The sequence below is a fragment of the Protopterus annectens genome, chromosome 17.part0 (genome assembly GCF_019279795.1).
Source record: "Protopterus annectens isolate FY-2018-M chromosome 17.part0, PAN1.0, whole genome shotgun sequence".
NCBI lineage: Eukaryota > Metazoa > Chordata > Ceratodontiformes > Protopteridae > Protopterus > Protopterus annectens.
In genome coordinates, this window is record NC_056751.1 from 664,910,373 (window position 1) to 664,923,055 (window position 12,683).

Consider the following 12,683-nt stretch of genomic DNA (forward strand, 5'->3'; position numbering starts at 1 on the left):
GGGGCAGTATTCTCCTGGTCATGGGAGAACAGTAGCATTCCAAATACAAATAATGCAGTAGAATCGGTTCAACAACTGACAGAAGGTGTAGCCAATCAAATGGAATGTTTAATGAAGCCTATTTGTTCTGAATCAACAGGAGGAGCCTCACTATCAAATCAGAGGGTCCAACCTGAACAGTTGGAAGTAGACCAATCAATACCTCAACAAGAACCACTGAATGCTGCTGTTCCTACTTCACAACTGGATAAACAGTGAGCTATGAACGTAGAAGAAGCTGCTTCTTTTTTTGAGATAGTAGCACAAAACTCGGCACATATGAACACTGTGGCAACATCGTTCATGCTGACCAACCCTCTTCCCCTAAAAAACAGATCAAAAAGTCGGGGGACGAGAGGCAGGGTACAGCATCTCCCCAGCAAGGAGGTGACCCAGTGTTCGGTAAGGACTCGGCGGAGATGAATAAAAGCTTAGTAATAAATATTTCAAGTACTGAATTAACATCAGCACAGTTGTCTCTGCTTAATAAGGGTCTGTCTTTCGTTCCCATGCAGAAGGCCGATTTAACTATTTTGAAAGAATTGAGATTATATGGTAGAACTTTGACACCTGAGGCTCTATTTAAAGATAAGATGGCCAATGTTGACACTGATTTTTTTTAAAAACCCTAGCACATTAATTCCACCAGTGAATCCTATGGTGGAAGTTTTTATTAACATATGTGAAAAACAAATTAGACAGGCATATGAAGTTGATGCAAAACCTACCTATTTTAATATGAGTACTGATGAATTTACTGCCCTCAGGGAATTGAAAATGATGCACTCTATAGAGATCAGGCCAGCTGATAAAGGCAGTGGTATAGTTGTTTTAGACAGGGACCTATATATAGCACAAATGAGGAAACTTTTAAATGACGATAATACATATTCTTGTGTGTCGGAATCTACTGTTAATGGAATTATGGAAGAGTTTCATTTTATGTGTTTGATATGTTTATGACAGGCATGATTTCTGAAAGTATTTTTAAATATTTTAATGTTGAACATCCCGTTATTCCAATGATATACGGCCTACCTAAAATTCATAAGAGTACTGATTGTCCGCCAATGCGTCCCATTGTTTCTGGCAAAGGATGGGTAATGGAACCACTCTCCATTTATGTGGAGAAGAACCTACATCCTTTACTAGAAGGATACAGTATAGTTCTTAGGGATACAAAGACTTTCTTAGAGAGATTGTATACAGCAACTAAAGGTTTGACAAATGAGTATTGGTTTGTAACGCTGGATATAGAACCCCACTTTATGGTTATTCCCATTGTTTGGGGAATTGAAAGTATCAGGACATTCTTAAGTGGGCATGCGCATTTTACCAATGAGGTTAACCTATTATGTACATTGTTAGAAATAATATTGGAGAACAATGTTTTTATATATGAGGATGAATTTATTGTGCAAAAGATTGGCGTGGCTATGGGCACAGCTTGTGCAAACAGCTACTCCAACCTTGCACTGGTTAAATGGGAAAATGAGAAATTCTTACATACTGATCAGTTTTCTGAGTATATTATATGGTACATACATTTTGTGGATGACATGTTTTTATTATGGGGAGGGTAGTTAGACATGTTTGAAAGTTTTATTGAGTATCTACAATGTTCTACTAATTTCCTTAGATTTACTTATAAGTATTCAGTGGAGGAAATTGAATTCCTAGATGTTTTAGTTAGGAAGACTGAGTCCATTGGAGTACAGACAAGCCTCTATAGGAAGCCAGTATGTAAGAATAATTTACTGCATAGGAATAGTATGCATCCGAGACATGTTTCGCGTAACGTTATGACAGGCCAATTTTTAGGATAATGAGGCTACACAATGGTGATAGGCAGTTAGAATTAGCTATTACTAACTTGAAGCAAGAGTTTCCTAGCAGAGGATATAATGAGAAAGAGATATACTCATGTATTGCTACAGCATGGCAAGAAAGAGGAATAAAATGTAAACCCTATTTTACAGAAAGAGTGGTGGAGACTGAACAGGGTGCAAATAATGTTGATTTGAAATTTCTAGGTTTCCTCTATCTTTTTCCAGTAATGCCAATGTCTTTTGTGACATTATTAAAAATAACTGGAACATTTTGAATACAATCGATGAACTTAAGGGAGTGATAGATACGGTCCCACATTTCTCCTTTAAGAATAATAGGTCGCTGAAGAGACATCTTTGCTATAAACCACAAAGTGTTAGGAGAAGGCCTTGCTCCAATAGACTTGGCACTTTTGCATGTAGGAGCTGTACAGCTTGTAAGTACATTCATACAGAAGCATACTATGTACATCCCTCTGCAAAGTTTAGTATAGCATTGGATTTCTATGCCAAATGTAGAACCAGCAATACAGTATATTTTTGCTATTGCTGTGTTTGTAATGCCTTCTATATTGGCAAGACTAATCGCTCTCTTAAAGAGAGAGTATTGGAGCATTATAGAGATATAAGGAATCAGAAGGAAACTAATGCGTTAGCACAGCATGCACTACAGTATGGTGGTGAACATACCTTTAAGTTTATGGTTTTAGAAATGATAGATATAGGTATTAGGGGAGGAGATGTGAGAAATTTAACAGAAGTAGCTGAACAGAAATTGATTCTGGTTTTTAATGCAGATAAAACTCACAAACCATTTCTGAGAGCACGTCCTTTAAGGTTGTTTTTAAGTTTTTAATGAGAGTATGTATTTTCTATATATTATTTTTATGTGACTTACACTTTGTGTTCTTTTAATTATTTATTTATATGCATTTTGGTTGGTCCCTGTGAACTATAAATGGCTTGTGGTATCTCACTATATTCGGCCTGATGAACCAGTTTGAAGTATCGTGAAAGCGCTTACTGTGTGTTTTTGTAATAAATTTTTTTTATATATTATCGGCTGTGCTGGTTTGGCACTTTTTATTTATTTCTTGTTTCATTCACTTATTAGTACCAAACCTTTATCTTGGTCTTGTTTTTTGTTTATTGTAGCATTTATAAATATGATGGTAAATTATTTTTTATGAGACTTGTTGCTCCTACTGCTATTGGAACTGTCTGGGTATCCTTCTTCCACATTGCCCTTGTTTCTGCCTGCAAATCCTGGTATTTTATGACTTTGTGTCTCTTTGTATGTAAGACACTGTAATCACTGGGTATAACAATTTAAAAAATCAATGCTACTTTTGTCTTTTTTCATGGACTACTATATCTGTTTTTCTTGCATCTATTTTTTGAACTGTTGGTAATGGGTGATCCCATGTGATATAAATGTTATTCTCTATAATGCTTTGTGGCTCATGTTTCTTACGGTTCTCAACTGCTTCAATATTATAATGTTTGCAAAATCTCCAATGCAACAGTCTTGCCACATAATTATGCCTTTCAGTATACAGGCCTTCTGCCATTACTGTATCACACCCAGCAACAAGTTATGTGACTGTTTCCAGTCCATTTTTACAGAACCTACATTTGTCTGTTTCTCCCACATGTTTAATGGACCTCGTAAACTGACATGTACACAGTCCACTATCTTGAGCAGCCAACATACCTCTCAAGTATACCAAATTCCTCGGTATTTCCCATTTTGGAGGCAAAATAATAGCGTGCCACGAATTCCTGAGTGGCCCCTTCAAATCCCAATTTATTTTTTTTGTTTTATTTACATTTTTTACTGAATGCTGATGTCATCGCGCATTGCTGGTGTATCCTGCAATGTCATCAACATGCATGGGCACGCATGATGACATTATGATGCAGCTTTTTGACTCCTGAAATGAATTAGTTGTCACAAAATGTGCACAGCAATGATATTATTATGAATGCACATAGCTCACAATGTTTTAACTCCAGAAGGGGCAAACAAATGTAATTGCAGAAAATGGGTCTCCATTGGATATTTTTAAAGTTATTTTGTGATCAAAAGCCATTTGTGTGTGTACATGCTTCAGTACATTTGCTATCATCTACTGTCTACAATGCAGCAGCAGTGAAGCTGCAGTCAAGGTAGCTTCTAGCACTTTGCGTGTTCAGCCTTTACAAAGTTTATTGAGGTATTCTGGTTAATCTCACTGAAATATTTGCCCACCCCTATAAAGGACACACTACTAAAAAACTGCATGGTATGGTGAGTGCCTTTTGCTGACCTATAATTGTCATCTGTTTTCTGCAGAAAAAAATAAACATCCCACTTTTTTGAAAAACCAATAAAGTGGTGTAAAAGTGCTTACCAAAAAAAACAAATAAGCCAAAAAATAAGCACCCTTGTAGTCAGTCTCCAGTCTCCAATCCATTTTATTGTATAAAAAAATCAGTTAAGCACTTTCATGTGTTTGATGAAAGCGCTTAACTGATTTTTTATACAATAAAACGGACTGGAGACTGGAGACTGACTACCAGGGTGCTTATTTTTTGGTTTATCCCGCTTTTCTGAAATGGACTTCTCTTACACATCTTAGGCGGGCTCTAATGACAAAATAATATGCAAATTCATTGTCCTTTCCTCCCCTTTCTATTTATACAAGCGAGGGTATTTGGAGCAAAGGTTAATTGTTTTGTCTATCCCAAGGTCCATGCATATTCTTACTTTCAAAAGTAACTTGCTGTATTGTGGTTCTTCATTTCAGCATATGCTAAAATGTTTTAACTGCTAGCAAATGAGTTTTAATATTAAAAGCAGGTGAAAATAAACTCCACACCAACAACAACAGAATCGGAGCTCTAAAAATACCAAATAACCAAACCAAAGCTCATATCACTTCAAAATAATTTATTAAACTGTTTTAATAAATATTCTTGGGAAATTTTACTTGTTGAAACTGTTTTAATAAATTTTCTGGGAAAATTTTACTTGGTGAAACTGTTCTAATAAATCTTCTTGAGTGAAAGAGCTAAATTTTAAACTGATACAAGTTTCAGTTGTGTACATCCGTGGTGGTGCAGCGGTAGCGTTGTTGCCTCACAGCAAGAGGTTCTCCCGTTCGATTCTCAGCTGGAGTGCGGGGAGTGCCTTCTGTGTGGAGTCTGCATGTCCTCCCCGTGGTTGGGTGGGCGTTCGAAAGACATGCGTAAATGGGCGTGCCTTCATTGAAGGTTAAACATTGAGCTGGCACCTCGGCATTCGTCAAAATCTACTGCCAATCATTAGTGAACCGGAGTTCCGCTGTGGCGACCCCTAACCGGGAAAAGCTGAAAGACAATAACAACAAGTGTTTTCAGTTGTGCATTCTTCCAGGCCTGCTTTGGAGCTTTGGTTTGTTTAGCAGGTGAAAATAGCAGGTAAAAAAAAAAAAAGCAGAAATGTATGCAGATATCACAGCTATCATGCAAAACATTTCAGCTTGCTGTAGCCACAACTCAGGGAAAGGGATTTTAGGATGCACTTTAAAAAGAGTTGTGCTTAGCTGTATGCTCATACGTACCTTAGCAACGATGTGGGGGGAAGGGGGCAGCTTCGATATTCCCACAGAAAATCACACCTCCATGCCCACTGAGTGCTGTGGAGTTAGTCATCTTTTATTATCTCTTTAACAGGCCACCCAGATGGCACCCTGCTCCAGTGTTCCATGACTGGCAGACTCATTCAGCAAGCCACGGACCAGCTTCTCTTACACCAGATGCACCAAGTAGCTGCACAAAGACAGTGACCAGGCACATGCAGTGGAAACAAGGGGTTCAGCTGCTCAGTAACAGTTGGAGTTGAAGAAGCTGATGACAGTAAGAAGACTGATATTCCAACATCTATACCAGCACTTCCAACTCGGTTTTACGGACGTGACACTTTATTACTACATTGCGAAGTAGTGTTCATTGGGGAATGCAAAGAGGTGTTTTGTTGATACCCTACAGCTGAATTATTTGCTGCCTGTACCTTTTGTCACATTGGATTTGATAGTCTTCAGTGGCTCTCTTGAAGTGTAGCCTGCACCTTTCACTTTAGACGTAATTAAGGTATGCGACTGTATTAAAAAAAAGGAAAAGAAAATTTGATGTTTTTAAGCACCACCAGGTTTTGAATTTCAGGTTATACTGTGTATCTGTTTCTTTTCTTAAGGTACTGATTGCAGAGCTAATGAACAAAGATAGAATTTGCTTTATAATTTTTGTATGAAGCAGCCTCAGCTAGCATTGCAATATTCAGCAATCATCAGGATTGCCAAAAATCTATAAAGCTTTGCATATGTCAATGATACTATTTTGCTCTGTTACTTTGGTTACTTTTGAGCTATGTCTGCATACCTCTTAATCTCTCATAGCAAGAAATCTGGATAAAGACAAAAATAATGGTGGGACAAAGGCCCAAATATAGACAGATTTTAAATATTGCTCCTGTAAACTCAGATAGTTGCTAGAATAACAGGTTTTGCATTATTATGTATTTCCTGAGGGATATGAAGTCTGAGATTCAATTACTGCCATTACTTATTATTTAGTGACTTCAATCTTCATATTGGTATCCCACAATTCAATTGGCGTGGGGGGAGTTATATGATTATGTATGCAAATTTTATGTTAATCAGGGTCCCAATTTTTGGCCAGTTGTACCTACTTTTCATGGGCCTTTGTCCAGATTTTTGATTATTCCAGGTTGACAGGTATGACTGCCAGCATTAACCCTTCATCTTTTGGTTTAAATTTACCTCTTCTTAACCATTTCTGTGTCAGATCCTGATTGATATGAAGATGTTCCCGAGTTCTCATATGGCTGTGAGAGATGAACTATGCTCTGAAAAATTGATGTTTTTGAACTGTGGTGCTTAAGAAAACTTTTGAGAATTCTGTAGACTACAAGATCATCAAATCAGGAAAATTTGATAGAAAAAACTATAACTCATATACTCTGGTCCATCCATTCAGGGGAAAGACCTATACTTAGGGAAAATATAATTTAACAAGGAAAAAAAATTAGCTCTCATTTATGGATATTGTACAGAGTAACTATGAACTGGTTGTCACTGCTTAATTCTGGTTTTATTTTTAATGCTATTACCACAGATTCACTTCAAAGTATGAATTCCTAAGTAAAGAATGATGTAATACTCCAGATTTTTCATAAAGACAATATAGGCTAATTTTACTAGGGAATAGAAATCTCAGTGTGCCTATTAGCTTCTTCTGCTCACACGTTTTCTGTTGTTTTAGCTGTTCAGCAAATAAATCTTACTTTAGTACAATTTATACTTCCAAAGACCTCTAATGCCAGTTATAACTGAATTTTATGCCTGTTTCTTTATCATAACAAAGTAGACATAAAATGTGTGTCTGGCTCATAAAAAAAAAAAAAAAAACAATTTTCAGAATAAAATAATTAAAATCTTTCCTGGCATACCTCTCAACCTCTTAGAGCAAGAAATCTGTACAATGCCATAATTAATGGGGGAACAAAGGCCCAAAAAAGGGATATTTTTTAAATATTGCTCTTACAAACTTAGAAACTTTTTAGAACAACAGGTTTTGCATTAGCATGAATTTTCTGAATGGTATGAAGTCTGAAACTCAAATGTCTGCCATTATTCTCTGACTTCAATCCTCAATAATTTACTAGTGATTTGTCAGAAAACCACAATTTTATGAGAAACAAACCAAAAATATGAGGCAAAAATCTGAACAGTTCAGAGGTATGTTCCTGGTCATCACCAAAAGCAGAGCTATATCTCAACTAACACTTATCACTGTGCCTTATGATTTTTTTTCTAAATGAAGAAAAATAACTATTCTGGCTTATGTACATTAATTTGAATGCATTTCATTGAAAATGATCAAGTTAATCACATATTAAACAAAAATGTGAAAAAAAACAAATAGATGGCTATACTAGAAAAGGTGAGAAAACACATCCATATCAACGTGTTACAGTTCAGAGAGTCCTTTAAATTTAAAAAGTGGAAAAGCTAAGCTTTTGGGAAAGCTATGACCACCACTGCCCAGCTAAACATAATCTTATTCTTCATCACCATGTGACAAACAAAATAATCCAATAAACCCACCCAGAGACCCCTCCCCCATAATATTTGGGTTCCAAAATATTCCATCAGTACTTTTTCCTCAAGAAATCTCATATACGAAATATGATTTGTGTGTTATGTTTGCTTTTGTAATCATTTGCCTATAAACAATACTGCCAGCAATTGCTAATGTTAATTTACCCAAAAGTAAAACAATAAATAACTTTTTCCAGGTGAAGCCATGCTCCCATCCATATGGACATTGGAAGGATTGCACTTCCACACCTCCAGAATAGTATCCATTCTCCTCTAAGTCTGCAACATGCCTTTAACAAAGGATTATCTAGAAGAACAGGAAAGGTCTGGTCTCTCTAATAGCAAGACAGAATTCCAAGCAAGCCTTTTTTTGGGTGGACATATTTATAGGAAAGACTACAAATAATGATGGAGCCAAACAAAGATTTGGAGTTGGTGATAGAATCCAACTTACAAAGATATTGAGAGAAGTTTGAGCAGCTGCTGTGCAGACATCATCCAAAAAGGAGTTGTGGAAAAGGCAGTGGAAGAGAGGACCATTCAAATACAGGCTACTGAAACAACTTCAAGAGGCCTGTTATACTTGTCATCGGGTTTAGGGGTTGGCTTAATGGTTAAGGTGTTTACTTCACAAACACAAGTTTTTTTTTTTAATTATTGTTCTTAATGTTTTTCTATTCCATGTATGTATTAGTCATTGTGGAGCTTTTCTCCCCGGGCCTCCACTGAAAAAGGGTACCTTTTGACTCAGTTGACCTTCCTGGTAAACAAATGCAAATAAATAAATAAATGCAGAGTGATTCTCAACTTCAAGATAATTAGCTAGACTTAGAATAGCCAACAAGGGTAATTAGCCTACTCTTTACCTATGAACAACAACATTCTATAGAGATAGTCAGAAAAAAAAATGTAAGTTTAGATGCTTTTGGCTTAATCTTGTTAGATCATGGTTAATTTGCTCTACATGTGAAAAAGCTTCCAAGCAATCAAATGGCTTATAGGCCATTTGTGGGACATTAAGAGACAGTGACTGAGTCTGTCTGGCACAGAAATGGTCTCCTTGGTAGGTAAGTGTGATGAAGAAATGGTGGAACTGGATGGATGACACCAACAACCTCTGATGGCTTCTCCTCAGAGTGGATAAGATCTGGTCCCCCATTCTTGCTGATGTAGCATACCATCCCATGTTGTCAGAGGGACAGATAAGAATTAGTGGAATAGTCTGGAATTGAAAATGCCTGGTACCTACTCAGATGTTAAGTTCCACCATGATTCTTTTGTTATTCTTATATGGATGTAGGTGCTTTGGAAGTAAGAACAACACATCCGCCTTCAGACAAGTATGGAAACACTGATTGTATGATGATGATATGAAGGGTTTATTTGGAAATGAAGAAATGTAGGCCAGTAAGATTCACTACTGGCCCGAGGTCCTTTGTCTTTTTGGCACCAAAAAGAATAAGGAACAAATATCATGTCTCTTTCTGGTCCGGAAAAAAAAAACACAGACAGCTCTTGTTTGTGAGAAGCTGATGGGTTCCTACAATGCCATGTGTTTTTGATATGGCAGAATGCCTACCAAGGGCAAAAAGGTAGACACTGGGGCAGCTAAAAATAGAATTTCATACCCTCTGGATATTATTGCCATCACCAATCTACACTTTGGGATTTTATACAGGGACAGGCAACCCCTAACTTCCTCCAGAGAGGGACAAACAGAATGTCTGGCAAGGTCCCAGGAATGCTGTTGCTCACCTGCAGATGGACCGTGGCCTCCAAGGAAATGTCAGAAACCGCTGACTGTGATTAAACAACTTTACTGGATGTTGCTCTGTTTGCTGTACTTCATTTCTGCAGCACCCTTGCTGAAATTCTGGCTGTGTTCTTTGCTAAAACTGCATCTGATTCTAGATGTGCTGCATCCTACAGAGCATAGTGTGGAGGTCAGAACTTTACACTCATCAAGGTTTTGCATTGTTCTATGTACTCAAGGTGCTGGTGGACCTCCTTTCAGAAAATGAAGTGACCTGAGAAAGAAGAGTGTAGGAAGGATGTCTTGGTGTCCTTAACAAAATCTGTAACCCTAAGCCATGACTGCCAGCAAACAGCAGTGTCATAAGATGCAGTTCTAGCAGCCCCCTTCTCAGTACTGTACATGACAAAGAGCAGGAGGATGCCCATGGCTGAAATGGCTGTGGCCTAGGACAAAAGTTTATTTTTAATGGCCTGCCCAGTAACCCCTTGAGCATATGTTATATTTCATTGCCTATATCTCATTAGACATATAACACCTGCATGGTGAAGTTTAGCACCTGCAATGGAAATGTGTTGGTTCTGTAGACATCCTTATCCACAGCTGTATGTTCCTTATCTGGTACATGAGTGGATAAACTGCACAGATGCGAGCTTTTCTGAAGACCACTGCTAAAATTATAGTATTGGGCTGCCAAATAGCCCAGTCTCTGGGAAGTTGGGAGATATGGTTAATTTTCTTAGGTTACAGTATCTATGATTTCTCATGGGATCCCGATGGCATCTTTTAAGATATACACTGGGGAACGATCCAGAATAACAGCTGGGAGGACCTATAAGCTTTCTGAAGTTTACAATGATGTGAATGAACAGGGTCAGTTGGCCAGCCCCCCACACTGTCTCACAAGCTTAAAATGTTACCTGAAGTCAGAATTGTCCAGGGAAGGCCCATCTCACCTAGGTCCTCTGTGGTGACTGTATGGATATTCAAGGTGTTTAGATTCTGAGAGATTTTTGGAGCCTAGGGGGACTCAGTGGAGGAAAAAGCTCTTCATGAGGATGACTTGGGCTGTAGACTTATAAATGCTTAGGACCATCTGGCCTGCTGCAAAGACCTGATGGGCATGAAAGCTCCAGAACTACAGGCTGACATGTCTGACATTCAAGGATGTTGGCATCTCAGACAGCAATGAAGGCAGTGCTAAACAGTATCATGGCATGATATTTGCCGGCCAAGCATCAGTGTCAACTTCTAACTGTGCAGTTAAAGCCAGATATGTTGATGCAGGCCCTGATCCTTGAAATAGCTGGCATCAACAGCAACATGGGAAAAGCTGATGCCATCATCAATGCTGCGAGCACAGCAGTTGGTACCACGGCAATGAGATGTACATCACTAGCACTGCCAGGGCTGATACCAGCACTGCTAGGACTTGGGTCATAATGAGCTATTTAGTATTCAGTAGTGAGAAAGATTGGCACCAAAGTTAATGCAGAAGGTTATGAGGAAAGCGAGGGGTAATTTGTGTCCCTGCACCTCTGTACTAAGGGGAAAGGAGAAAGGATACTAAATGTTCTCCACTGAACTCAGACAAAGGCTTCTGGCAGCCTGTCATAATGTAAAACAGGGAGGGCAGCAGAAGGGGTGGACCTTCAAGTAACTGCCCCGAATTTCCAGCTGAGTGAATGAAGACATACAATACTGGCTTAACTGTACTTTTGCTACCCAGCACAGACATGGAAGAAGATGAAGGAGCGACCTAGCAAGAAACAAACATGACAAACTTACTCTTAAGTTTAGAAAAAGAAGTTGAAACTCCCTGCTCTGAAAATCTGGACTTTTTAGGGAAAAAGATGAAATGGTCACGGACTAATCAGAGCATGGTTTAGCAAAAAGAGAATTTGACAAGGGATAAACACAAAATTGATCCCTGTGATTACTGTTTTGGGGAGTGTCACAATTCCCAACAGCATCAGTTATGTAATAAGGCCACTGTTAGGCATCAACCTGTACTGGTGACATAGAAGGATTTTGTGGGTCAGTAATTTTGGCTCCTGAAGCTGTCAGCTACTCCTAGGGGCCTCTCTTTATTTACCTGGTCTACTAAACCTGACTAGCCTCCCCCCCGACTATCTCTGACCCATGTTCAAAGTTGGTGAGGAGAATAAGGTAACCTTGTGCAGTGTTACTCTGCTGCCCAGGAGTGTCTTACTCCTGTGTTCTTGCCCCTGGAAGCTTCCATCTATTCCAAGGAAGAATGCTGTATAGGCTTCCTTGTGTATTGGTCTTCCTTTAGAGTAATTCATCCAAAGATCTGTCCCCTATGGACAATGCCTCCACCTCATGTTCTTGACTTACCTCGGGGATCAACTGCAATGCACATCCAAATGTGCACACATACCCCCTCCCATCCAGTATGGGTATACCTATACACCCAGCTCTGCTCCATCAAGCACCCATACTGCTACCCAAACTCAAGCTACCTGGGCCATAATCAGGGCTTTATCCTTCTATGTCACCAGTACAGGCTGATGCCTAACAGTGGCCTTATTACACAACTGACACTGTTGGGAATTATGTGACTCCCCAAAACAGTAAAGGCATTCTGTGTTCTGCAAAACAGCAAAGGCACTCTGTATCCCTATCAGTGGGTGGTACAGCCCAACTGCAGGCACACTATGAAATGATTTATGAGATGCTGCATGAAAAACAAAATGGGTCTAGGCCCAAACAACTTAAAAAGGAATGGGTAGACTAAAAATACAAAACTGAAGATATTCCCATAATAGGAAATAAGAGAAGAAAGGGAGAAAGTAATAAAGTAAGACAGTGCTCATAAGTGATGAACACCTCCACCATTATTCTTGACTAAACAAATGTGCAGTGAAGAAGATTTAGAGAGCTGGTGCACCCATGGAG

The 12,683-nt window shown here is 38.6% G+C and overlaps 1 protein-coding gene across 1 annotated transcript in view; it reads right to left on the reverse strand.

Annotated features, from left to right (window-relative positions):
* The window catches only part of KIAA1549L (KIAA1549 like), a 1,927,305-nt gene that overhangs the window by 1,103,286 nt on the left and 811,336 nt on the right, over positions 1–12,683 (reverse strand). The gene's annotated exons all lie outside the window — the stretch shown is intronic.